The sequence below is a fragment of the Pleurodeles waltl genome, chromosome 1_1, assembly GCF_031143425.1.
Source record: "Pleurodeles waltl isolate 20211129_DDA chromosome 1_1, aPleWal1.hap1.20221129, whole genome shotgun sequence".
In the NCBI taxonomy this organism is placed as follows: Eukaryota; Metazoa; Chordata; class Amphibia; order Caudata; family Salamandridae; genus Pleurodeles; species Pleurodeles waltl.
Window position 1 is genome coordinate 59,315,415 of NC_090436.1, and position 27,142 is coordinate 59,342,556.

At 47.0% G+C, this 27,142-nt stretch overlaps 1 protein-coding gene across 2 annotated transcripts in view; it reads left to right on the plus strand.

Moving 5' to 3' along the window:
- The first annotated feature begins 5,107 nt into the window (after positions 1-5,107).
- The window catches only part of ATOSB (atos homolog B), a 316,423-nt gene continuing 294,388 nt past the window's right edge, over positions 5,108-27,142 (plus strand). For both annotated transcript variants that reach the window (XM_069212482.1, XM_069212498.1), the window contains exon 1: positions 5,108-5,187. The gene's annotated coding sequence lies outside the window, so the exon portion shown is untranslated. The remainder of the gene's footprint in view (positions 5,188-27,142) is intronic.

A 27,142-nucleotide genomic window follows, 5' to 3' on the forward strand; every position in this document is an offset into this window, starting at 1 on the left:
CAATGCAAACCAATGTGTTATGTTATGAATCCTGAGTTTGCGCTTCTCCAGACCAAGCACTCTTTGAAAATGCCTACCAGTGTAGATGACATGTGAATCCTACACCTTGTAGTCCCCTGTAAAGTGCTCTGACACCCTACACTGGTATGAGAGGTGCTACAAAACAAATGAATTACATGTGACAGAGAGGATATGGAGAGATGAGAGGACCTTATGGTTTTACTTCCTTTCCCCAACACATATCTGTTTGTGTGAAAAGGCTTTCTCAGATCGTATGTACCTAAAAAATAAAAACAGAAACCACTTGGGAAATGTTCAATCTGACCTGAGGATTCAGCTTTCCTAAATAAAACTAAACATGGAAAAGTAAGTCGCTGAGATAACAGCGCCAACCTTCCCATTAAACTTTTTTGATCTTTGCTACTTTTTTCAATATAAAATAAATATCTTTAGTAATTTGAGTATTTGTTTGGTGTGTACTTGATGGTGTATGTTTTGTGAATTACTGTCTTAATGTTTGAAATTTGAATCATACAAATTGCTTGAAGGGTCCCCGTCTTCCAGTAATGATTCAGTGGGGGTCCTCAGGAGTCAAAAGATTAGGAACCATTGCCACAGACACTTCAAAGCCAAGTCTGATTGGAGGAACCTGACACGGACACGGCTGCATAAGTCAGTGTTTTAGCCTCGCCCTCTCATTGCATTTTTTTTAATACAAGGAATACACGGCTGTTATGTTTGGTCCAGGACAGAGATTCTGTAAATCTTAACCTTAAATAATCACCGATGTTTAACTTATCGACACCACTACGTCTCAGGTCATACTTTTTGTTTAACAATTGTCCCTAGTCAGAATCCATGACCTTCGACTTAGCTACACGAATCTAGAAGCTTTTCTTTGTCATAAATTCTTCACAGCACGTACATGTTTTTTGTATTTTTTTTAGCAAATAAAACAGTGTAATCAGCAAATAGCTGCAACAGGATCTTAAATTTCACGTATTTTGGGACATAAGTTTAATTCTCAGAAAGAAAGCTGCCTATTGCAATATTGAATAAAATAAACAAAATTTGGGTCAGAACGCAGGCCTAGCAAAACCCCCATCTCATTACAAAAAAAACACTAGTTTTTTCTCTCCATTACCTGCTTTAACACGGGCAGCAGTTCATTCATACAAATGCATTGACGATGTAATGATCTTTATTCAATTCCAGGTTGTCAAAAAAGGCCACAAATTACTTCTGTTAAGTGTTGAAAGCGGTTTTAAAATCATTAAACTTCAAGCAGGTTTTCTCAATATTGGTGTAAATCACTTTTGTTAGCAGTTGGTAAAGTTTAAGTGGCCAATCTGTAGTGCTTGTCTTGGCCGCCATAAGGGTATGCTGACAGTATCTTGTTATTCGATACCAAATAATTTGCTCTATCAAACTACTCACCCAAAAATGGTTAGCTGCATGCTTACAACATATATTTTGAGTCGTATCTCGGACTACTTCTATCTGTTTCGGAAATAGGTACAGTCTCAGCTTTTTCTGTGTAGAATGAACAGATCGACTTAGGATAATAGGATAAATGTTTTTATAATACAGGCAACCACATTACACTGTTAGTTATGAAAGACTACGATTGGGACCTATGCCTTTCCAGTTTTTTGTTTCTCTTTTGCACTCCTTATCTCAAATGTTGGAAACAAATGCAATAATAACGTTGACTATCCTAATTGTACAGTATATACCTTGCAGAGGCTGAATTTAATCAGCTGCTTGTACAACATGGTCTTCCTTCAAGAGCCTTCTTAAGCGTATCAAAGGCCTCTGCCCAAGTGGCTTGTTTGGGTTTCTTCTTCTATGTCAATACAGTAAAGGGAGCAACTATGGTCCTACAGAAGTACACAGTAAAACACAGAAATGCTCTGACCTGGTTTGCGGGTTGGTTAATCTCCTACTTCAGAATTGCAGTCTCTTTAGCAGTGGTGTGCAATGGCTGTGAGCGGGTCTCATTTCTGGCCCTTTATAACTTCCTTCAGGAGGCTCACAAGCTCCTTACAATTACAAGATTAATGTTTATTTTACGTACGTGTTAATACAAGCCTCTAATCCTGTAGGCACACTGTTCACATTCTAAAAAAAACATAGCAGGAGCATTTTCCTGTATGAAAAGCATGACTTTTTTTAAATCTCAATGCATCATACACAAGCAGTTATAAACAGCAACAGTCATCATACAGAGGTACGTCCACAATGTCGTTGTCAGGAGGAAAAACATTAGCAAAGTATAAAATCCAATATCAAGTTCACACATCAGTCCTGGAACAGGGTTTTCCATTCGGTTGTGGTGCAACGTTACTGTTCAATCCTCAGAGCTCAATACACGTCAATTATCTGGTCTGCATAAACATTGTAAATAGAAAGATCAGGGCAAGCACACAGTAATGCAAATAAAAAGAAATACGTCTGCCACCCCGTTTGAGCTCTCTTGTTTATCCGGGGTATTCCTGAGAAAGTAAGCTCTGGAGGGGCCCATATATCCTTTTGGCTTTGAGGTTGATGGTTCCACCATAGCATAGACTTCTATGCAATCATTGCAGGTCGCCATCTCTCTTAGTCATTCTACACTTGTGGGTACCCTGGTCTGTCCCCAGTTTCGGCAATAGGAAGGATATATCGCTGTTTAGCACCGAATGTCCTGTAAGGTGTTCTTTACATTGCCCAGTAGTGTCACATGTGGGTCGACTTCAACATGGTGCATTGTCTTATCTATCACTACTTTAAGTATTTCCTGACAATATTTACATATAGGAAGGCACTCCAATATCAGATGGATAAATCCTACATATTAACTTTAGCAACAAAGACATTTATGGGATCAAGACGGGGGAAGAAATGTATAGTGTATTCGTTTTTTTCCAAGGTTAATAGAACATGTAGTGGTTTCTGTCAAAGATTCTCAGTTCTGGCTCCCAGGGCATTCTAGTCAGGCTGGACTGTCCCACTCTGTATTATGATATGCTCGTATAGCAAGAGGAGACCCATCTTCTTACATCGGATGAGGTTATAAGGTGCGCTGATGGTAAAAAAAAACAATGTGGCTAGCTCATCAGGAAAACTGTGTATTTTGTCCTGGACGGTGTTAGATATCCTAGCATAAATTAAGACATCTACCATGGTAGCGCATCCACTGGAGTAAAATTATTCTAAAGGCATAAATTTCCCAACTACATAGAGATGATCTATTTCTATTATAACAGGGGCAATTAAGCCAGTGGTGCCCCCTCAGTGTGATCTCATTCGTGGTTAAAATATGCTGGCATCCGGGTTATACCAAAAACCGGCAAAACAACATTGTGCCACTAAATAATACATTTCTGGGTCTGGGATTTCGAGCCACATCCTCCCCCGTACAGGAGTTCCATTGTATTCCGAGCAATCCTGGAGGGTCTATTTGCCCAAACCAGCCTAATCAATGTGGTCTTGAGCGTAGTAAAGACATGTTTACCTAGGCGTATGGACATGTTTGTATAGAGGTACAGGCGTTTCGGAAGGAAAATAGGTGTAATTAAGGCAACTCAGACAGCTAACAACAGAGACGGCTTAAGCCAGGCTTCCACTTGACATACAAATGTGTTGATCACTGGACCATAATTAAACTGGATGGTCTGCTCCACTTGAATATGAATAGCTATACCCAAATAGTTTTCGCAGACAGTAACCCACCTGATGGGGTATTCCATCACATATTGCGTAATATTTGTTCTTACAGGAAACAGTTTGGTTGAAAGGCATGACCTTTAATATCCACCAAATGCAGTTGTCTCCTTAGTGCCAGGAGTCACAATGACGTGCCAGGGACCAATGGTAACACAATGTACTTAAAAAACATACTTGATGTGTCCACTATCTTGTCTGCCTAAAAGACAGGGTAGGAACTGATTTTCGTGACTTTATACAGACTACGGCTAACTATGCACAATCACACTTCTACTATGCCTGTTTGGAACCAGGAGAACATGACTAACCAATGGACTCCAATACCTATCAATCAAACCAAAGTCTAGCCTATTAGACACTTTTGAATCTTAGTTGCTTAAGACTGCGAGTAGAATCTGCATATTTCTCTATTTAGAAGACTGTTCACTCGGCGGACGTTTGTTTTCCTTAAAAGAGGCATAGGGGGCATTCTCCCTGTTAAGAGGAAACCATACAGGATGTCAGAAGGGGCGTGGTTTTTCATTTGACATCTCACTGCATTTTGGAAGGTGGATTCTTGCACTTAAACCAATTAAACAAATGTCCTTGAAACAAGGAACTGATAAAAACTAGGAGTGGAACATGGTCTTTCTCATGATAAATCCGCCTTGTAACCATAACCAGTGATGACACGCACCTACGGAGAAGTCACCAGTAGACACTGCTGCCGGGCATCTGCTACGCTATAGACCAAGGCCTGACGGTCAGACCGTCATTACCACCAAGCCACCCCCGAACACAGACCGTACAGCCTGCTTTTCTTGCGGCCTGTGTGCGCTTCTCATTGACATCTCAAGGACTGGCTGGCCTCTGCTGGGCCGCACCCCGGCGGGCTGACAGGGTCACAGTGACGTCCCCTGGCAGCTCACAGACTACTTCATGCCCCAAGCCTGACCCTCGCCCTTGACACGTCACTGCCACCACCCAGCCGGTGCTGCCAGCCTCCCCGCGCACCACACAGCCGCCTGGGCCCACTGCTTCCCTCCGGCGCTGCGCCTGTGAGCAGCTTCTCGTGTTTCTCCAGCGGGGGAGTCCCACGGCGACACAGGAGTCCGGAACATCCCGGGGTGAGTCTACAAAGGGACCCTTTGCACCTCGTACCACGTATGCAAACACTCCTCGCAGGACACCCGACCCCAGACGGGCAACAGCTGAGCGATCACTTCCGGACTACAAGACGGTAGCTTCCGGTACGGAGGGCGGGCGCTTCCGGCTCCGCCACCCGCCTCTTCCCGGGGGCGTTCTTCCGTGTTTCTAACCAATGGGGAGGCGCGTGGGGCGTTCCGTGCCGCCGGCCCCTCCCCGGACCGCCCCTGGCCTGTCAATCACTATAAACTCGCTTTCCCATTGCTTCTCCTGCATTCACTTTTTGAAGTCGTTTAGACTCGGGAGCAGGGCAGAGGCAGGCGGAAACTAGAGACCCTCCGTCGGGGGAGGCAGGTAAGGCCCGTGCTCGGGTACCTCGGCCTGACCCGGGGAACGGGGGAGCTGCCTCTGGCATACGTCTGTTATTCTGCCCCTCAGTAAAATGTACGTTTTCTGGTGCCCCTAGGAGCAGCCTTGGATTTTTTTTTTTTTTACTTCTCTGAGCAGCAGCTGACTGAAGCCCCACCCACACGTAAACAGTACACAGAGCAGCAGCCCAGTCCTTGCTCGGTCGTAGCACTGCACCCCCCAAGCCTGACAGGCCCCAGAAATGAAGGGTGTGTGCCAGGCAGTACATAGAACTGCACCCCACGACCGAGGCATGCACCAGCTGGGCAGGAGTGTGCGTAGCACTGCATCACCTGTGCGTGAAGGCACCCAGAATGTGCCCCGTGCGCAAAACAGTGCCTAGAGTGGCGCTCGAGGCGCATGGCAATACCCCAAAGTGCACCCCTGTACGTGACACTGAACAAAACTGTACCCCGACCGTAGCTGGAGCTGTACGCCCTGTCTCCCTGTCTGGCAGTCTCTAGAACTACACCCCCTGCTTGTGGCAGTGAGGAGAAATGCACCACCTCTGCGTGGCACCACACAAACTGCACCTTTACTGCATGTTAATGCCTGGAACTGAGCCTCCCGTGCATAACCACTCGTGGGACTGATTGGCATCTGCGTGGCAGTATCTAGAACTCTATCCACTGCCTGCTGATGGCAGTGTATGACATCTCGGTTTCTCTCCATTGCATTAACAAATAATACACATTTCTTTCCGGTATTACCTAGTGATGCATTGCAATAGATCACGGTGCCTAGAAAGACAGTACCTAGCGCTACATCACAATGCACTCATTAAGGAATACCGTACCTCATATTAATGGAATTACCTGTAATTGGGCGTGGCAGTAAATCTACAATCAGTTACATGACGTCCATACATGTTCCTGCTGTTAATTTCAAATTGGTGTACTGTTTTCTATGTCTTACATTACGTTTTTTTGTAAAACGTGATTACCGTACACGGCTGTCAGTATGGGTTCTGCTTCCAAATTGTGTGCTGTATTAAGGCAACTGCATTTAGGTGCTACTGCATGTGGCTATACGTAGTAGGGTGCCGGATTGGGACAGACATTTTCAACAACGGAATTTGTTGCTCGAGGAATCAGAGCTTCCAAGCAGCTAAATGTCATCTTGGCTCTGAAAATCTTTGTATTAGAATCATTTCAGCATCTTAGCTCACAGACTTTGACTTATTCACTAAAAAGATAAACAGATAAGTATTAGAAGTACAACAGATGTAAAAAGAGAAGTTGTTTGATACCGTATGTGCTTATAGTCAGACCGATCTATTTCCTTACAGGACGCTGTAGAAATGAGGTATTAAAGAATGCTAACTGGATTGTGAGAAAAATAAACGGGGGTGACTTGACATAAATCTAGCAATGAAAATAATTGAACCTGTGCGTCTTAGTGTTAAATGTACTGCACACAAGATTTTGAATATAGGCACTGTGTCATGCAACAGCCCTGGCCCTTCTATGTGTGCACCTATGCAATTTGCAAAGAAGCAGACTGGGCTGTCTGTGTTGGGCACCATGCCTATTTAGTGTGTCTGGTCGCTGTACAAGGAAGGAGGCCTGAGCTAATTGTTTTGTGTGCTGCTTTCCACAGCATATTTGCCGTGGGCCTACTGTGTGTTTTAGGCACTCTATAATATTAGCTAAGGGTTTGCTTTGTATTGTAGTTGGCACACTACTGCATTGATTGGAAGGGAGTGGGTTTGGTTTGTAAAGGGTTTCAGTGTGTGCATAGTGTGATGATCTTATCATGATATGTGTTGTATTGTGTAGTGGACTGAAAAGGAGTGAATAATAGGATGCTTAACCTTTTATGAAATTCTATTTGGTTAGACAGATCTGAATGCAGTGTGGCGTATGTGGCAAATATATTGGTGCTATGTGATTGGCATATTGTCCGATGCCACTCCGGAGGTGGTTACAGGGCAGATGGGGGCTAGTAGGCCCCGATTGTGGTGATTGATTTTTTTGCCACTGGTGTCTTGGGCTCTGCTGACTGGGTCAATGACACCCTTTCCTCATTGGAATCTCAGGTAGCGAGGGTGAGCAGTCGGGGAACTTTATTTTATCATTAGTTAAAAAGAAAGTGCTTTAGTTTGACATCATAACAAAGCATTACATATTCTGAAGGAGGTTAGGTTACATGGCTGGGACCCTCACCTACAAGCTCTACTGAAGTGATTTCGTCATTTGGGATGCTCTTGCCTACTTCTCTTTCTGTCTCTCCTTATTAAACTAGATGGGTATTGGCATGGATTGGGTGCAAATCTTGATCAATTACCCATCTGGATACTTTGTAGGTTAGTTCAATAGTATTTATGCCCTCGTAGATTAGCATTCTATCAAGCAGGATTTACCTTTGTACCAATCAGGCAGTCCTAGCGTGAACTCAGACCTGCATTACCTGCTCAGTGCCGTTTTGGACCAGTGTCACTGGATGGTGTGATCACTGGTTTCACTCCCTCAGGTTTCAGTGGGCTGTGGGGCAACAATTTGTAGTCTCACTCCTATCTGGCTCCACATGCAACAGTGCATCAGGCCTACTATCCAAGAGCTCATCTTTGGTAGTTGCGGCCTCTGGGCTGATGCACAGGTGCTCGTTTTTTGGCAGTCACATTCTCTAGAATGATAGGGTGCCTCCTTGTAGGTGAACCCCTTCAGGCTGCAGCACCAGACCTTTGGGCGCCAGTTGCAGAAATGTTGGACAGCACAATGATACACTGATGGATAACTTTTTCACATAGCTAATTCAAGGAACTGCACATGGGGACTGGCGGGTTATGAATCAGGCCGATATAGATTTTGCTCCCGGACATTAAATGGCTACTTCTGGGTGTTCACATGCTGGGTGCACCACAGGCTTCTCTTCCTGAACAGTCCCTCCTCCTGCAGGGCCAGCCAGTCACTCCTTCCCTGCCTGAGCAAGCAGGAAGGCTGAAAGGCTCTTGGCAGAGTCTCGTCTTCTCCAGAAGGTTGAGGATTTTATGTGATGTCCCCCCACCTCTAGAAGAGCGCCTGCCATGAAGACACCAGTCCTGGTCACAGAGCAGTCCTTCAAGTACTTTGTAGAGCACTGTTCATTGGTGAAGAACAACTTGGAACTGGAAGAACGTTTCATGGTTTGGCTTCCACTTCTATACTTCTTTTCCAAAAAGGGTATGTGGATGCCCTTTCTAAGGCTTTGGAACTGTGTGGGTTGATTCACAATGATGTCAGCTCTAAGCAGCAGTAACCTAAACATGGGTTGTCATCACCTTCCAGAAGCAGTAGGGAGAGGCAGACAAATCGTTAAGTCCTGCATAGAAACCTCCTCACCTTGAACAACAGAAACTGCTGTCCCACCCCTCAACCAAAACATCTACCAAATGACATTACAGTGGAAGAACCGATTGGCAGCCTTTTGCTAACAAACCTCTCATGGAATTTCTAAAAGTAACTCTGTCTCACTTCACTGTCTAGGTCTCTTGCCACAAGAATGCAGATAGCACACTTACCCTGTCTGCAGATGCTATGCCCACCTTCCACCTGGCGCCATAAGTAGAGTTGCTTGACATGATAAACTAAATGAAGTATGCAAGCTCTGTTGGGGAAATCGCTTCTTATTTGCTTTACTTCAGGGGCTAGGTATTAGCAGGGCCACTGGAATATTGTGATGCTCCAGTGTTTTCTGCATAATTGTGAATTTGCATAATTTGCCACATAATACATCATCTGCTGCATAATCTGCAGGGTTTAGCACAAACAAAAGTTTCTAGCTGAAATGGATCAAAGTTAGAAAACATTATGACCCGTGTTCCCATGCATTGAAAGGTCCTTTGCAAAAGCTGACTAGTTATCTTTGAGTTGTTTATTGTGGTATGTAGAATTGCAAAACAATGAAGTAAATCTGTCACAAAATATGCCACATAATTTGCATTTTCTTGCCACATAATTTGGTTGTCCCTGTCTGTAAACTGCAAACGGCCCTGGGTATAAGCTAGAGACCATGATAACTCTTAAAGCAATCTATGAGTAATAATAGCACATGGTGTTGAAAGACTTGAAGAGGCCTTATTTTGTCCCGAGGTAGAAGAGAGATGATAGTCGAATGCGAAGAGACTGCGTTTGTTCTGGTCTCTGTAGGTGGTCTTGTTGGTGACTGTCGCTGTGGTTATTCTCATGTCGAGATAGCCAGGAAAGGAGATAAATTGGTGTTCCCTGCTGACGTTAGGGATATTTGCTTTTACTTTGAGGTCAGGAGTTCAAATGGAGAGAAGACAGTGTGTGACCAGGTGTGTGGGTAGGCCCTGAGACGAGTTGGGAGAAGCCACGAGCCTCTAGGTTTGTCATAGGGGAGTGGTGGACACAATGCCGGTTAGCAGCCCGGGCCTACTATGTACAGCCACTGTGCCAGGCAACCTCCTTGTGGGTGTATGAGGTGTGTGTCTTCAAATGAGTGTTGGAGCTGTGTAAAGAGGGTGGCATGTCGAGGGTCTTGTGTGGGCACTGTGCCAGGTAGCATTCCCGGGCCTACTGGAGTCTGTATAGTCACTCTCAGGCTACAACTCCGGTGCTGTGAGAGACCACTTGGCCAGGCACCAGCCCTTGTCCTACTGTGTTTGTGTTTATGTAACTAGCCACGGGCCTGCCTACTGAGTCTGTTTGTATAGCTACTGCTAGACTGCATCCCCTTTTGTGATGTGTATTTGTGTGTGTGTGTATATATACACACACACACAGACTGACGTTGTGTAAAGCTGCATCCCGCGGGACGGCGTGTGTGGGCAATGTGCCTAGGAGCATCTCCATGCCTACTGTATGTACAGGCACTCAGGCAGACTTGGCATACACAGTGTATGTCTGTGTGTGTGTACTTTACGCTTGCACCAGCTGGACGTTAACGTGTGTGTTTAAGCAGTGGAAAGCAGCAGCCGTGTTGAATGTGCGTGTCACAACCTCACTGGCAGCAGCCACAGGTCTGTCCTGTTTGTGTATGGCCATCGTGCTTTGTGTATGTGGCAGCCCTGAGGGCAGTTTGTGTATAGCCACATTAGGCTCATGCGTAAAACTGTGTGTGTGTGTAGCCACTTCGAGTCCCTGTGTAAGACTGTGTGTAGTCACGCTTGCTCATTGTGAGTGTAGTCACTCTGGGTCTCTGTAAGCATGCACGCGTGTGGTCACACCTGGTCCCTGCGTAAAACTGTGTGTGTTGTCACACTGGGTCCTTGTGTAAGACTGTGTGTGGTTGCGCTTGCTCGCTGTGTGTAGTCAGCCTGGGTGTCTCTGCAAGATTGTGTGTAGTCACTATTGCTCTCTGTGTGTGTAGTCACTATGGGTCCCTGTGTAAGACTGTGTGTAGTCATGCTTTGCTCACTGTATGTGTAGTCACCCTGGGTTTCTGTGTAAGACTGTGTGTGTAGGAAAGTACCATCTTGCCTGGCATGTTACCCCCATTTTTACATGTATGTGAGTTTGTTTTTGCCTGTCTCACTGGGTTCCTGCTAGCCAGGACCCCAGTGCTCATAGTTTGTGGCCTAAATGTGTGTACCTTTGTAGTGACTAACTGTCACTGGGGCTCTGCTAATCAGAACCTCAGTGCTTTTGCTCTCTCTGCTTTTAAAATGGTCACTATAGGCTAGTGACATTTTTCACCAATTCTAATTGGCACACTGGAACACCCTTATAATTCCCTAGTATATGGTACCCAGGGTATTGTGGTTCCAGGAAATCCCTATGGGCTGCAGCATTTATTTTGCCACCCATAGGGAGCTCAGACAAATCTTACACAGGACTGCTACTGCAGCCTGAGTGAAATAACACACACGTTATTTCACAGCCATCTTTCACTGCACTTAAGTAACTTATAAGTCACCTATATGTCTAACCCTCACTTAGTGAAGGTTAGTTGCAAAGTTACTAAGTGTGAGGGCACCCTTGTACTAGCAAAGGTGCCCCCACATAGTTCAGGGCAATTTCCCCGGATTTTGTGAGTACGGGGACAACATTCCACTTGTGCACTACATGTAGGTCAATATCTATATGTAGCTTCACAGTGGTAACTCCGAATATGGCCATTTAACATGTCTAAGATCATGGAATTGTCCCCCCATGCAAAATCTGGTATTAGGGTGCCAATCCCATGCATCCCCGGGGCTCCACTATGGACCCCGGGTACTGACAGACCAGCTCTCTGGGGTTTTCTCTGTAGCTACTGCTGCTGCCACCCCACAGACAGGGTTCTGCCCTCCTGGGGTCTGGGCAGCCCAGTCACAGGAAGGCAGAACAAAGGATTTCCTCTGAGAGGGTGTTACACCTTCTCCCTTTGGAAATAGGTGTTAAGGGCTGTGGGAGGAGTAGCCTCTCCCATCCTCTAAAAATGCTTTGAAGGGCACAGATGGTGCCCTCCTTGCATAAGCCAGTCTACACCGGTTCAGGGAGCCCCCAGTCCCTGCTCTGGCACAAAACTGGACAAAAGAAAGGGGAGTGACCACTCCCCTGTCCATCACCACCCCAGGGGTGGTTCTCAGAGCTCCTCCAGTGTATCCCAGACTTCTGCCATCTTGAATCCAGAGGTGTGAGGGCACAATGGAGGCCTCTGAGTGGCCAGTGCCAGCGGGTGACGTCAGGGACACCTCCTGATAGGGGCTTACCTCACTAGATGGCCAATCCTCCTCTGGGGGCTATCTAGGGTCTCTCTTTTTGGCCTTTCCTCAGAACGACGTGCAAGAATTCACCAGAGTTCCTCTGCACCTCTCTCTTCGACTTCTGCCAAGGATCGACCGCTGACTGCTCCAGGACGCCTGCAAAACTGCAACAAAGTAGCAAGAAGACTACCAGCGACCTTGTAGCGCACAATCCTGTCAGCTTTCTCGACTGTTTCCTGGTGGTGCATGCTTTGGGGGCTGCCTGCCTTCACCCTGCACTGGAAGTCACAAAGAACTATCATGTGGGTTGACGGAATCTTCCCCCTGCTCCAGGAGGCACCAAACTTCAGCGTCACCGGTACTCTGGGACCCCTCTCATCCTGACGAGTGTGGCCCCTGGAACTCAGGGGGTGGACCAAAGTGACCCAGACTGTCCAGTGGTCCATCTGTCCAAATTTGGAGGAGGTAAGTCCTTGCCTCCCCTCTCCAGACAGTAATCCCGTGCACCGCGTGAACTGCAGCTCCTAGGGCTTCTGTGCACTTTTGCAAGGAATCCTTTGTGCACAGCCTAGCCCAGGTCCCCAGCACTCCGTCCTGCATTGCTCAACTCGCTGAGTTGACCTCCGGCTTCATGGGGCCCTCTTTTGTAGTATTGAGATGGCCGCTCTGTTCAGTCTTCTTGAACCCGTGTTCAAGGACTTCTGCGGGTGCTGCCTTATTGTGCGTGGGCTCTCTGTGTTGCTGAGGGACCCCTCTGTCTCCTCTTCCAAGTGGCGACATCCTGGTCCTTCCTGGGCTCGGGCAGCACCCTTTTTCTTCAACCGCGACCTTTGCAGCTAGCAAGGCTTGTTTGCAGTCTTTCTCCAAGGAAACAACTCTGCATCCTCCAGCACGCCGTGGGACATCTTCTGCAAAAGGAGAAGTTCCTAGCACCTTTTGTTGTTGCAGAATCATCAGCTTCTTCCATCCGGAGGCAGCCATTTTGCACCTTCATACCTTCATCTGGGGTTTAGTGGGCTACCCCCCCAGACACTTTCACAACTCTTGGACTTTGTCCCCTTCCTTTGCAGGTCTTCAGGTCCAGGAATCCGTCTTCCGTGCTTTGCGGTCTGTGCAGAATCCTCTTATCACGAGTTTAGTGTGTTTCTGGGAAAGTAGTAGCCCTTTACTCTTACTTTTCAGGGTCTTGGGGTGGGGTATCTTGGACACCGTTAGTGTTTTCTTACACTCCCAGCGACTCTCTACACACTACACTAGCCTAGGGGTCCATTTGTGGTTCGCGTTCCACTTTCTTAGTAAATGGTTTGTGTTGCCCCTAGGCCTATTGTATTTTACAGTGTTTGCAATACTTTCTGACTTTTTTACTTGCATGATTTTTGGTTTGTATGTATATTTTGTGTATTTTACTTACCTCCTAAGGGAGTATATCCTCTGAGTTATTTTTGGCACACCGTCACTAAAATAAAGTACCTTTATTTTTAGTAACCCTTAGTATTGTGTTTCTTATGATATAGTGCTATATGATATAATTGGTATAGTAGGAGCTTTGCATGTCTCCTAGTTCAGCCTAAGCTGCTTTGCTGTAGCTACCTCTATCAGCCTAAGCTGCTAGAACACTACTAATCTACTAATAAGGGATAACTGGACCTGGCACAAGGTGTAAGTACCATCAGGTACCCACTATAAGCCAAGCCAGCCTCCTACAGTGTGCAGTCACGCTTGCTCACTGTGTGTAGTCTCTATGGGTCCCTGTGTAAGACTATATGTAGTCATGCTTGCTCACTGTGTGTAGTCACGCTTACTCACTGTGTAGTCACCCTAGCACCCTGTGTTAGACTCTGTGTCCTCGTGCTTGCTCACTGTGTGTGTAGTCACCCTGGGTCTCTGTGTAAGACTGTGTGTAGTCATGCTTGCTCACTGTGTGTAGTCACTATGGGTCCCTATGTAAGACTGTGTAGTCATGCTTGCTCACTGTGTGTAGTCTCTATGGGTCCCTGTGTAAGACTGTGTGTAGTCACCCTGGCACCCTGTGTTAGACTGTGTGTAGTCACGCTTGCTCACTGTGTGTGTGGTCACCCTGGGTTTCTGTGTAAGCATGCATGTGTGCGGTCACGCCAGGTCCCTGCGTAAAACAGTGTGTGTGTTGTCACCCTGGGTCCTTGTGTAAGACTGTGAGTAGGCATGCTTGCTCACTGTGTGTGTATTCACCCTGGGTGTTTCTGTAAGACTGTGTGTAGTCATGCTTGCTCACTGTGTGTGTAGTCACTATGGGTCCCTGTGTAAAACTGTGAGTAGGCACGCTTTATCACTGTGTGTAGTCACCCTGGGCCTCTGTGTAAGCACGCGCATTTGTGGTCACACCAGGTACCTGCGTAAAGCCGTGTGTATTGTCACACTGGGTCCTTGTGTAAGACAGTGTGTAGTCACGCTTGCTCACTGTGTGTAGTCACTATGGGTCCCTGTGTAAGACAGGTGTGTAGTCACTATGGGTCCCTGTGTAAGACTCTGTGTAGTAACCCTGGGTCTCTGTAAGCACCCGCACGTGTGGTCGCATTAGGTCCCTGTACAAGGCACCAGGCCTTGTCTGTCCCCCATCTCTCACTGCCGCATTGGCCCTGCCTCCCTAATCGGGAGAGGAATGAGCACCTCGACCTGATGCACTGAGATAGCAGCGCTATGCGTCCGGCAGAGCCTCAGTCGTACATCTACCACCATCAGTCACTGCACATCAGACACCACGCTACAGGGCCTCTATTGGCCGCCAGGACAGGGTATTTGTGGGGTGGGGGCCTTCAGGCCAGTCCTGTTTTTTTTCGGCCGTCACCTCACGGGATGCTCTGGTGTTTAGGCCCTTACTTGTAGGCGGACATGCGAAACTAAGTCCTATCATGCTTTGGGTTGTTGGCTATAAAAGTCCTTGTGGGCGAGTTACCATCTGTGTGCTACATTGGGCGCTCTCCAGGCACTGCCTCCTTCCTCTCTGATAGATCCCAAATGATCAAAATAGCGAACAGTCTCTCAGCTCCTTTAGCGGTCAGTCAAGGTGTTCCTCAAGGCTCCATACTTGCACCCACACTGTTCAATCTCTATTTAGAACCGTTGGGAAATCTCCTGAGTAAATCCGGGATCCACTATCATCTATATGCGGATGACACTCAGATTTACCTTAAGGTGGCCTCCAATCACGATCTCTCCTTCCTTAGCTCTACTCTCGACTCCATTCAAAACTGGATGTTAACTCATCAACTGATCCTGAATCCCTCCAAAACAGAATTCCTCCTCCTCTCCTCCTCACTTTCTCATCCCCCAGTGCAATCATGGATGGATCAGATCAGTCTAATGAACAATAAGCCCATCATTGTCGAGAGCGCAAAATCCCTTGGTGTCATACTCGACAAAAAACTCAATCTACTCTCCCACATCGACTCCATTGCAAAGTCTGCTCGACACAAACTGCGCCTTCTTTGGGGAATTCGTCGCTTCTTCCCGGAGCACGACCTTAAAACCCTGGTCCAATCGCTGGTTCTCTCCAGATTGGACTACTGCAACTCTCTTCTTACTGGCCTTCCCAAATCCCACCTTTCCCCCCTGAAGTCTATTCTCCATTCAGCAGCTCATTTCATACAGGGAGTGCAGAATTATTAGGCAAATGAGTATTTTGACCACATCATCCTCTTTATGCATGTTGTCTTACTCCAAGCTGTATAGGCTCGAAAGCCTACTACCAATTAAGCATATTAGGTGATGTGCATCTCTGTAATGAGAAGGGGTGTGGTCTAATGACATCAACACCCTATATCAGGTGTGCATAATTATTAGGCAACTTCCTTTCCTTTGGCAAAATGGGTCAAAAGAAGGACTTGACAGGCTCAGAAAAGTCCAAAATAGTGAGATATCTTGCAGAGGGATGCAGCACTCTTAAAATTGCAAAGCTTCTGAAGCGTGATCATCGAACAATCAAGCGTTTCATTCAAAATAGTCAACAGGGTCGCAAGAAGCGTGTGGAAAAACCAAGGCGCAAAATAACTGCCCATGAACTGAGAAAAGTCAAGCGTGCAGCTGCCACGATGCAACTTGCCACCAGTTTGGCCATATTTCAGAGCTGCAACATCACTGGAGTGCCCAAAAGCACAAGGTGTGCAATACTCAGAGACATGGCCAAGGTAAGAAAGGCTGAAAGACGACCACCACTGAACAAGACACACAAGCTGAAACGTCAAGACTGGGCCAAGAAATATCTCAAGACTGATTTTTCTAAGGTTTTATGGACTGATGAAATGAAAGTGAGTCTTGATGGGCCAGATGGATGGGCCCGTGGCTGGATTGGTAAAGGGCAGAGAGCTCCAGTCCGACTCAGACGCCAGCAAGGTGGAGGTGGAGTGCTGGTTTGGGCTGGTATCATCAAAGATGAGCTTGTGGGGCCTTTTCGGGTTAAGGATGGAGTCAAGCTCAACTCCCAGTCCTACTGCCAGTTCCTGGAAGACACCTTCTTCAAGCAGTGGTACAGGAAGAAGTCTACATCCTTCAAGAAAAACATGATTTTCATGCAGGACAATGCTCCATCACACGCGTCCAAGTACTCCACAGCGTGGCTGGCAAGAAAGGGTATAAAAGAAGGAAATCTAATGACATGGCCTCCTTGTTCACCTGATCTGAACCCCATTGAGAACCTGTGGTCCATCATCAAATGTGAGATTTACAAGGAGGGAAAACAGTACACCTCTCTGAACAGTGTCTGGGAGGCTGTGGTTGCTGCTGCACGCAATGTTGATGGTGAACAGATCAAAACACTGACAGAATCCATGGATGGCAGGCTTTTGAGTGTCCTTGCAAAGAAAGGTGGCTATATTGGTCACTGATTTGTTTTTGTTTTGTTTTTGAATGTCAGAAATGTATATTTGTGAATGTTGAGATGTTATATTGGTTTCACTGGTAATAATAAATAATTGAAATGGGTATATATTTTTTTTTGTTAAGTTGCCTAATAATTATGCACAGTAATAGTCACCTGCACACACAGATATCCCCCTAACATAGCTAAAACTAAAAACAAACTAAAAACTACTTCCAAATATATTCAGCTTTGATATTAATGAGTTTTTTGGGTTCATTGAGAACATGGTTGTTGTTCAATAATAAAATTAATCCTCAAAAATACAACTTGCCTAATAATTCTGCACTCCCTGTATATGGGGCCAAAAGAAGCGACCACATTACACCCATTTTATCCACCCTCCGTTGGCTTCCCATAGAGGCAAGATCTATCTACAAAACTGCATGTATCACCCACAAAGCCTTGCACTCCTCCTCCCCTCGCTACCTGGTGAATAAACTGAAACTCTCTGGGGGCTCCAGACCATCACGTAATGCAGAAAAGTTATTGCTTGAACCTCCCATTTTCAAGAAGGAAAGATCGATGGCCCAATCCTTTTCAGGCAACGCGGTGAGAATCTGGAACTCACTTCCGCCTCAGCTTCGGACCACCACCTCTTCCCAGGCCTTCAAAACTGACCTCAAAGCTCTCCTCCTTCAAAGACACTTCCAAATTTAATTCAAGCCCTCTATTTTCTGAAGGAAGTCCTTCCATTATAGGAAATTCTGTTCTCCATGCCTATAGAAGTGCCTTCCCAGGGTGTTTTTGCGTTTTGAGTGTCTGCCATTTAGTGCAGTTTTATACCTCTACATGTATTTTGTACTCTTTTGTATCATGCACACGGCACCTTTCCTTTTACAACGTATCATTTGCTACCTCTTTTATCTTGTTTGCTTTTGATACATGCACAACGGCCACCACTGCCTCATGTAACGTAACTATTGTTTTAGTGTTTTGAGTGTCTACCATTTATTGTTGTTTTTTTTTTTTTTTTTTCTCCTCTACTCGTACTTTATTTGCTCTTGTAACCTGCACACGTCACTTTCTCCTTTCGTATTGCCTCATGTAATGTAACGTTTGTGTTTGTAACAGGCTCACTTGTAATTCCTCTCCTCTTGTATCTTTTCTTTGCCTATTGTGAAACGCTCTGACACCTTCGGGTAATGTCCGCGCTATATAAAAACGCATTAAATAAATAAATAAAAATAAAACTGACACCGTATGTCTTGGTGTAGCTGGACAATGACCTTTCTAACCCTGGAGCACAAACAAGGAGAGGTCTCTCTACATACTTCATGTGCCCTTCTCGCCTCCTGCCCGAGGGGGGCAGTCTAGCATGTGCCCCAAACTGCTGCAAGCTAACGAAGCCAGTAAGTTAGTCTATCCAAGAGGCTTTTTTGGGGAGAGAGGTGGGTTCTCCACCCAAGTATGGAGACAAATTGTGCATTTTATAGCGTAGTTTGATCGAAATTAGCTACATATATCGGATCTGAAAGGGTACAAGTGAAATGCTACAATACTTGATGGTTTGCCTTGTAACCCAACACCCCCACCACTCCACCCAAACTTGCACTGCCCCTCAAGAATCTTTGGTATTTACTCTGTACCCTCCTTAAGATGTTTTTAAATGGTGGCAAACCCATGCATTTTCAGCACAGTGCCCTTAAAATGAGTAAAAATGCTATCGATCTCAGTGCGAAAATAGAATTTGACGAGGTCTGTCATGTTTTAGATGTACACGTCCTCTTTCTTGACTCTTTGACTACACTTTCAGTTTGTTTTTATCATGTCCTTTCCACGTAGGCTCTGTCTCACAGTTTATGTTTATGACTGATGTGTGAGGAAGGAGTATGGCGAAAATCAGTGAAATGCTGCACAGAACTGGAAGGCTCCTATAGATATGTTTACCTGTCTTTTTTTATTTTTCTCTCAAGTGTCTCCCAGTGGATTCGAAAGTATTTAAAAATGTCTAAAGATTAGAACTGGTCCTCGTGATTCTGTTATCCTCCGAGGCAGAGTGTCTGTCTAGCACTGTCAAGCTCTCTCTCACTGTGGGGACTGCTCACTGCAGAGCTGAACAGTATTTTATGCAGACAATAGATTTTCAATGCTTGCCTCTGTTTTATCTTGAGTATTATAAATAGATTGTTCATATAGCTTTATACCACACTTCTCCGTATCTCAGCAGTATAATTAACATTGCTACTATTAGTCTATTGCATAATAACACATGTTTTGCACTCGGGAGATGAATGGCTGAGCTAGTCTTGGACCTGCAGATCACACCGGATAGCATTAGTCAGTGTTGATCTTGCTGCGCTAGGTGCCAATCATTTAATTTTTGTTGACTGATAAAGTGTTATAGCCTTAATCTTTCCTTTACTAGCTAGAAAAACACGTTTTTACAAGGAATATTGACCACTTCTTCTGTTACATCATCCTTTTTGACCCTCTAAAGATGGGTGTCAGGTTTCCGAGCAGTGATTCACTCCCAGGTGAATGCAGTATCTCTTTCCTAGCCCAGCCTGGCACTGGTAGAGCTAAACACACCTTGGCATGCGATTGGCAGCATGTCAACTCACAGGCCGTCTGTGAAAACACTCCTATAATTGGGAAGGAATTCATCTTTTTATCGTGTTAAGTTTTGTCCCAGCTGTGCTATTTATCCTGGTGGTCATTCAGGTTGGCCATCCTGGCACTTATGTCTCAGGAAGTCGAAGCGAGTTTGACGGGTGATTGGGGAAGGTTGGCTTTGAAGCCAATAAAAGGGTTCCGTTCCCGTAACAGGAAGGTTTCAGAGACCCACGGTGCCCAGCCTAACAAGAAGACCTCAGGTAGTCCCAGTAGAGCGCAGAGGCAGGACGACCCATAATGTCTTCAGGGTTCTCTTGGAATGGGAGTTGAGACTTACAAAGAATGCGGGCATAGCCTGGAGCCAAGGTCTGAGAAAGGGCAGAGGGGCCCAGGAACATGCATTGTATCGCCGTTTGTTCCTACAGCCCCCGATAGTCACAGGGGGACCCATGGAATTGTAGCTGGACACGTGCACATCTGGGTATCGGTAGCCACACCGACCTGGCCAAATCTGTTGTCTCTGTCTGTTTATCTATCTATCTATCTATCTATCTATCTATCTATCTATCTATCTATCTATCTATCTATCTATCTATCTATCTCACTCAGACAACGTGGGCTGGGCCACCTACATGGCCAGTTACAGTTGTTTGACTGTGTTGTAAGCCTTACCCACGTACGTTTGCCCTGTCATATGTCCATAACTTGCTGTGTCGTGAGAACTCAGTTGCGCCTCATTGATCGAGCCAACAAGGCTGAACTTTTCGGAGTCCATTATATTCCCATTCAGATGAGAAGTGGCCTGAGAATCGGGCTCAACGTTTGTTTTCTGAGTAGGGTTCAGACTGAGTTGCCTATGTTTGGTCCCCAAGAGGAATAGACATTGCACTTTTATTTCAACATCACATGCTTCCAAGTGTCTTTGTCCAGTTCTAGGCATGTGTTTGAAAGGTTGGCTTACACTAGCATTGCAGCATGGCTTCCTCAGGAACACGGGGGATGCTGTGTTGCTGACCTTGTCGTTAGCTAGGTGCAGGGGCACTTACCAAGAACAGACAAATAGCCAAATCTCAGTTATTAGGCATTAGGGGAGTGTAGTTCTTTCTAAATCCCCATTGTTTCCTGCATTATTTCTGCAGTCTTCATGACAACGCTCCTCCAAGGAGGAATGGCACACCTCAAGTTATAAACAAAGACAGCACGTCAGCATTATTGTGAAAAGCACGTGTTAAGGACAATAGGCCTTTAAGAGTGGATTGCGGCTAAGGCCTGGGTTGCCAGGTCACCCCGGTGGCGACTAGACACCATGGTTCGTTCGTGGTACAGGTCATCTTTTCAAAGGTGTGCGTCCATTGTGCTTCGAGTACACGAAGACCACAGCTCCCACGGTCTTCTAAGTTGCCAAATGAAAGCATGCGAAGAGGGGGCACGAGGCCTCATTTACCAATTTTTTTTTTTCTCCATGGGTAACAGTTCTTTACTCCTGGAAACTCGGGAGTAAGTCAAACCGAAGTCAAAAGTAAGACACGAAAACGTTTTTGAGTATTCGCTCCATGGTGTCCTACCGACGAAGAGGCCCTGGCAACCCTTACATCATGTCGTGGTTCGCCGCTTGCTTTGTCCCAGTCCTGCCCGCCTTTCAGGGGCACTGGTCTGCCAGAAACCTCCCTCTCTACCGATACTCCAGTCGGTCTGTGCTGTTCGCAGCCCTGCCTGTCTCCTCGCACAAGTGAAGACCTGGTCCCTCCTCCCAGGAGTCTTTGAAAGCTGCCTTAAGTGACGGGTGGGTGCACGCCTCTCCTCGTCTGTGAGCTCACACTTCAGGCACTCAGCTCACACTTCAGGCACTTGGAATCACAACACACCTCTCCTCGTCTGTGAGCTCACACTTCTGGCACTTAGCATCACAACAAGTGTGAGCTCACACTTCTGGCACTTAGAATCACAACAGGCCTCTCTTCGTCTGTGAGCTCACACTTCAGGCACTCAGCTCACACTTCAGGCACTTAGAATCACAACATGCCTCTCCTCGTCTGTGAGCTCACACTTAAGGCACTTTGTCTCTCCTCATCGGTGAGCTCACACTTCCGGCACTTAGAATCACAACACGCCTCTCCTCGTCTGTGAACTTGCACTTCAGGTATTCAGAATCGCAACACATCTCTCCTCGTCTGTGAGCTCGCACTTCAGCCACTTAGAATCACAACATATCTCTCCTCGTCTGTGAGCGCTCCTCATCTGTGAGCTCACACTTCAGGCACTCAGCTCACACTTCAGGTACTTAGAATCACAACATGCCTCTCCTCGTCTGTGAGCTCACACTTCAGGCACTCAGCTCACACTTCAGGCACTTAGAATCACAACATGCCTCTCCTAGTCTGTGAGCTCACACTTCAGGCACTTAGAATCACAACACGCCTCTCCTCGTCTATGAGCTTGCACTTCAGGTATTCAGAATCGCAACACATCTCTCCTCGTCTGTGAGCTCACACTTCAGCCACTTAGAATCACAACACATCTCTCCTCGTCTGTGAGCTCGCACTTCAGCCACTTAGAATCACAACATATCTCTCCTCGTCTGTGAGCGCTCCTCATCTGTGAGCTCACACTTCAGGCACTCAGCTCACACTTCAGGTACTTTAGAATCACAACATGCCTCTCCTCGTCTGTGAGCTCACACTTCAGGTACTTAGAATCGCAACATGCCTCTCCTCGTCTGTGAGCTCACACTTCAGGCACTTAGAATCACAACACGCCTCTTCTCGTCTGTGAGCTCACACTTCAGGCACTTAGAATCACAACACGCTTCTTCTCGTCTGTGAGCTCACACTTCAGGGACTTAGAATCACAACATGCCTCTCATCGTCTGTGAGCTCACACTTCAGGCACTTTGTCTCTCCTCATCGGTGAGCTCACACTTCAGGCACTTAGAATCACTGCACGCCTCTCCTCATTTGTGAGCTCAAACTTCAGGCACTTAGAATCACAACGCGCCTCTCCTCGTCTGTGAGCTCACACTTCAGGTACGTAGAATCGCAACACGCCTCACTCGTCTGTGAACTCACACTTCAGGCACTTAAAATCACAACACGCCTCTTCTCGTCTGTGAGCTCACACTTCAGGCACTTTGTCTCTCCTCATCGGTGAGCTCACACTTCCGGCACTCAGCTCACACTTCAGGCACTTAGAATCACAACATGCCTCTCCTCGTCTGTGAGCTCACACTTCAGGCACTTAGAATCACAACACGCCTCTCCTCGTCTATGAGCTTGCACTTCAGGTATTCAAAATCACAACACATCTCTCCTCGTCTGTGAGCTCGCACTTCAGCCACTTAGAATCACAACACATCTCTCCTCGTCTGTGAGCGCTCCTCATCTGTGAGCTCACACTTGAGGCACTCAGCTCACACTTCAGGCACTTAGAATCACAACATGCCTCTCCTCGTCTGTGAGCTCACACTTCAGGCACTTAGAATCACAACACGCCTCTCCTCATCGGTGAGCTCACACTTCAGGCACTTAGAATCACAACATGCCTCTCCTCGTCGGTGAGCTTACACTTCAGGCACTTTGTCTCTCCTCATCGGTGAGCTCACACTTCAGGCACTTAGAATCACAACACGCCTCTCCTCGTCTGTGAGCTTGCACTTCAGGTATTCAGAATCACAACACATCTCTCCTCATCTGTGAGCTTGCACTTCAGGCACTCAGCTCACACTTCAGGCACTTAGAATCACATGCCTCTCCTCGTCTGTGAGCTCACACTTCAGGCACTTAGAATCACAACACGCTTCTTCTCGTCTGTGAGCTCACACTTCAGGCACTTAGAATCACAACATGCCTCTCCTCGTCTGTGAGCTCACACTTCAGGCACTTAGAATCACAACATGCCTCTCCTCGTCTGTGAGCTCACACTTCAGGCACTTTGTCTCTCCTCATCGGTGAGCTCACACTTCAGGCACTTAGAATCACAACATGCCTCTCCTCGTCTGTGAGCTCACACTTCAGGCACTTTGTCTCTCCTCATCGGTGAGCTCACACTTCAGGCACTTAGAATCACTGCACGCCTCTCCTCATTTGTGAGCTCAAACTTCAGGCACTTAGAATCACAACGCGCCTCTCCTCGTCTGTGAGCTCACACTTCAGGTACGTAGAATCACAACACGCCTCTCCTCGTCTGTGAACTCACACTTCAGGCACTTAAAATCACAACACGCCTCTTCTCGTCTGTGAGCTCACACTTCAGGCACTTAGAATCACAACATGCTTCTCCTCGTCTGTGAGCTCACACTTCAGGCACTTTGTCTCTCCTCATCGGTGAGCTCACACTTCCGGCACTTAGAATCACAACACGCCTCTCCTCGTCTGTGAGCTTGCACTTCAGGTATTCAGAATCACAACACGCCTCTCCTCGTCTGTGAGCTTGCACTTCAGGTATTCAGAATCACAACACATCTCTCCTCGTCTGTGAGCTCGCACTTCAGCCACTTAGAATCACAACACATCTCTCCTCGTCTGTGAGCGCTCCTCATCTGTGAGCTCACACTTCAGGCACTCAGCTCACACTTCAGGTACTTAGAATCACAACATGCCTCTCCTCGTCTGTGAGCTCACACTTCAGGCACTTAGAATCACAACACGCCTCTCCTCGACTGTGAGCTCACACTTCAGGCACTTAGAATCACAACACGCCTCTCCTTGTCTATGAGCTTGCACTTCAGGTATTCAAAATCACAACTCATCTCTCCTTGTCTGTGAGCTCGCACTTCAGCCACTTAGAATCACAACACATCTCTCCTCGTCTGTGAGCGCTCCTCATCTGTGAGCTCACACTTCAGGCACTCAGCTCACACTTCAGGCACTTAGAATCACAACATGCCTCTCCTCGTCTGTGAGCTCACACTTCAGGCACTTAGAATCACAACACGCCTCTTCTCGTCTGTGAGCTCACACTTCAGGCACTCAGCTCACACTTCAGGTACTTAGAATCACAACATGCCTCTCCTCGTCTGTGAGCTCACACTTCAGGCACTCAGCTCACACTTCAGGCACTTAGAATCACAACATGCCTCTCCTAGTCTGTGAGCTCACACTTCAGGCACTTAGAATCACAACACGCCTCTTCTCATCTGTGAGCTCACACTTCAGGCACTTAGAATCACAACACGCCTCTTCTCGTCTGTGAGCTCACACTTCAGGCACTTAGAATCACAACACGCCTCTTCTCGTCTGTGAGCTCACACTTCAGGCACTTAGAATCACAACACGCCTCTTCTCGTCTGTGAGCTCACACTTCAGGCACTTAGAATCACAACATGCCTCTCCTCGTCTGTGAGCTCACACTTCAGGCACTTAGAATCACAACACGCCTCTCCTCGACTGTGAGCTCACACTTCAGGCACTTAGAATCACAACACGCCTCTCCTCGTCTATGAGCTTGCACTTCAGGTATTCAAAATCACAACACATATCTCCTCGTTTGTGAGCTCGCACTTCAGCCACTTAGAATCACAACACATCTCTCCTCGTCTGTGAGCGCTCCTCATCTGTGAGCTCACACTTCAGGCACTCAGCTCACACTTCAGGCACTTAGAATCACAACATGCCTCTCCTCGTCTGTGAGCTCACACTTCAGGCACTTAGAATCACAACACGCCTCTTCTCATCTGTGAGCTCACACTTCAGGCACTTAGAATCACAACACGCCTCTTCTCGTCTGTGAGCTCACACTTCAGGCACTTAGAATCACAACACGCCTCTTCTCGTCTGTGAGCTCACACTTCAGGCACTTAGAATCACAACATGCCTCTCCTCGTCTGTGAGCTCACACTTCAGGCACTTTGTCTCTCCTCATCGGTGAGCTCACACTTCAGGCACTTAGAATCACAACATTCCTCTCCTCGTCTGTGAGCTCACACTTCAGGCACTTTGTCTCTCCTCATCGGTGAGCTCACACTTCAGGCACTTAGAATCACAACACGCCTCTCCTCGTCTATGAGCTTGCACTTCAGGTATTCAGAATCACAACACATCTCTCCTCGTCTGTGAGCTCGCACTTCAGCCACTTAGAATCACAACACATCTCTCCTCGTCTGTGAGCGCTCCTCATCTGTGAGCTCACACTTCAGGCACTCAGCTCACACTTCAGGCACTTAGAATCACAACATGCCTCTCCTCGTCTGTGAGCTCACACTTCAGGCACTTAGAATCACAACACGCCTCTTCTCGTCTGTGAGCTCACACTTCAGGCACTTAGAATCACAACACGCTTCTTCTCGTCTGTGAGCTCACACTTCAGGCACTTAGAATCACCACATGCCCCTCCTCGTCTGTGAGCTCACACTTCAAGCACTTAGAATCACAACACGCTTCTTCTCGTCTGTGAGCTCACACTTCAGGCACTTAGAATCACAACATGCCTCTCCTCATCGGTGAGCTCACACTTCAGGCACTTAGAATCACAACATGCCTCTCATCGTCTGTGAGCTCACACTTCAGGCACTTTGTCTCTCCTCATCGGTGAGCTCACACTTCAGGCACTTAGAATCACTGCACGCCTCTCCTCATTTGTGAGCTCAAACTTCAGGCACTTAGAATCACAACGCGCCTCTCCTCGTCTGTGAGCTCACACTTCAGGTACGTAGAATCACAACACGCCTCTCCTCGTCTGTGAAGTCACACTTCAGGCACTTAAAATCACAACATGCCTCTTCTCGTCTGTGAGCTCACACTTCAGGCACTTTGTCTCTCCTCATCGGTGAGCTCACACTTCCGGCATTTAGAATCACAACACGCCTCTTCGTCTGTGAGCTTGCACTTCAGGTATTCAGAATCACAACACATCTCTCCTCGTCTGTGAGCTCGCACTTCAGCCACTTAGAATCACAACATATCTCTCCTCGTCTGTGAGCGCTCCTCATCTGTGAGCTCACACTTCAGGCACTCAGCTCACACTTCAGGTACTTAGAATCACAACATGCCTCTCCTCGTCTGTGAGCTCACACTTCAGGCACTTAGAATCACAACACGCCTCTTCTCGTCTGTGAGCTCACACTTCAGGCACTTAGAATCACAACACGCTTCTTCTCGTCCGTGAGCTCACACTTCAGGCACTTAGAATCACAACATTCCTCTTCTCGTCTGTGAGCTCACACTTCAGGCACTTAGAATCACAACATTCGTCTTCTCGTCTGTGAGCTCTCTACGTCTGTGAGCTCAAACTTCAGGCACTTCGAACCACAACACGCCTCTCCTCGTTTGTGAGCTCTCACTTCAGGCACTTAGAATCACAACACGCCTCTCCTCTGTGAGCTCTCCTCGTCTGTGAGCTCACACTTCGAATCACAACATTCCTCTCCTCGTCCGTGAGCTCACACTTTAGGCACTTAGAACCACACTACGCCTCTCGTCGTTTGTGAGCTCACACTTCAGGCACTTAGAGTCACAACACGCCTCTCCTCTGTGAGCTCTCGTCGTCTGTGAGCTCACACTTCAGGCACTTGGCCTCTCCGTCTGTGAGTCAGGCTTTAGGCATGTAAGATGTCACTGCGCATGCTTCGGATGCTCGGCACCTTTGTTTTTGCACTGAATGTGCTGCGGACTGAATCCTCCGGGGTCACTTCAGAGAGCTCGGGGGTGTATGTGGGCCTCGTGACAGGCACTCCAGCGGCTGCACGGTGGTGCTGGGCCCTCTGCACCGGCGGGGGTGTTATACGCTGCCCCCAGTGGGGTCCGGCTGAGTCTGTTGGGTGGGGGAGAGCGGGCTCCATGCCTCACCTGATCCCTTTACCTGGTATGTGATGTATTTCGTTTATATAGGTATTT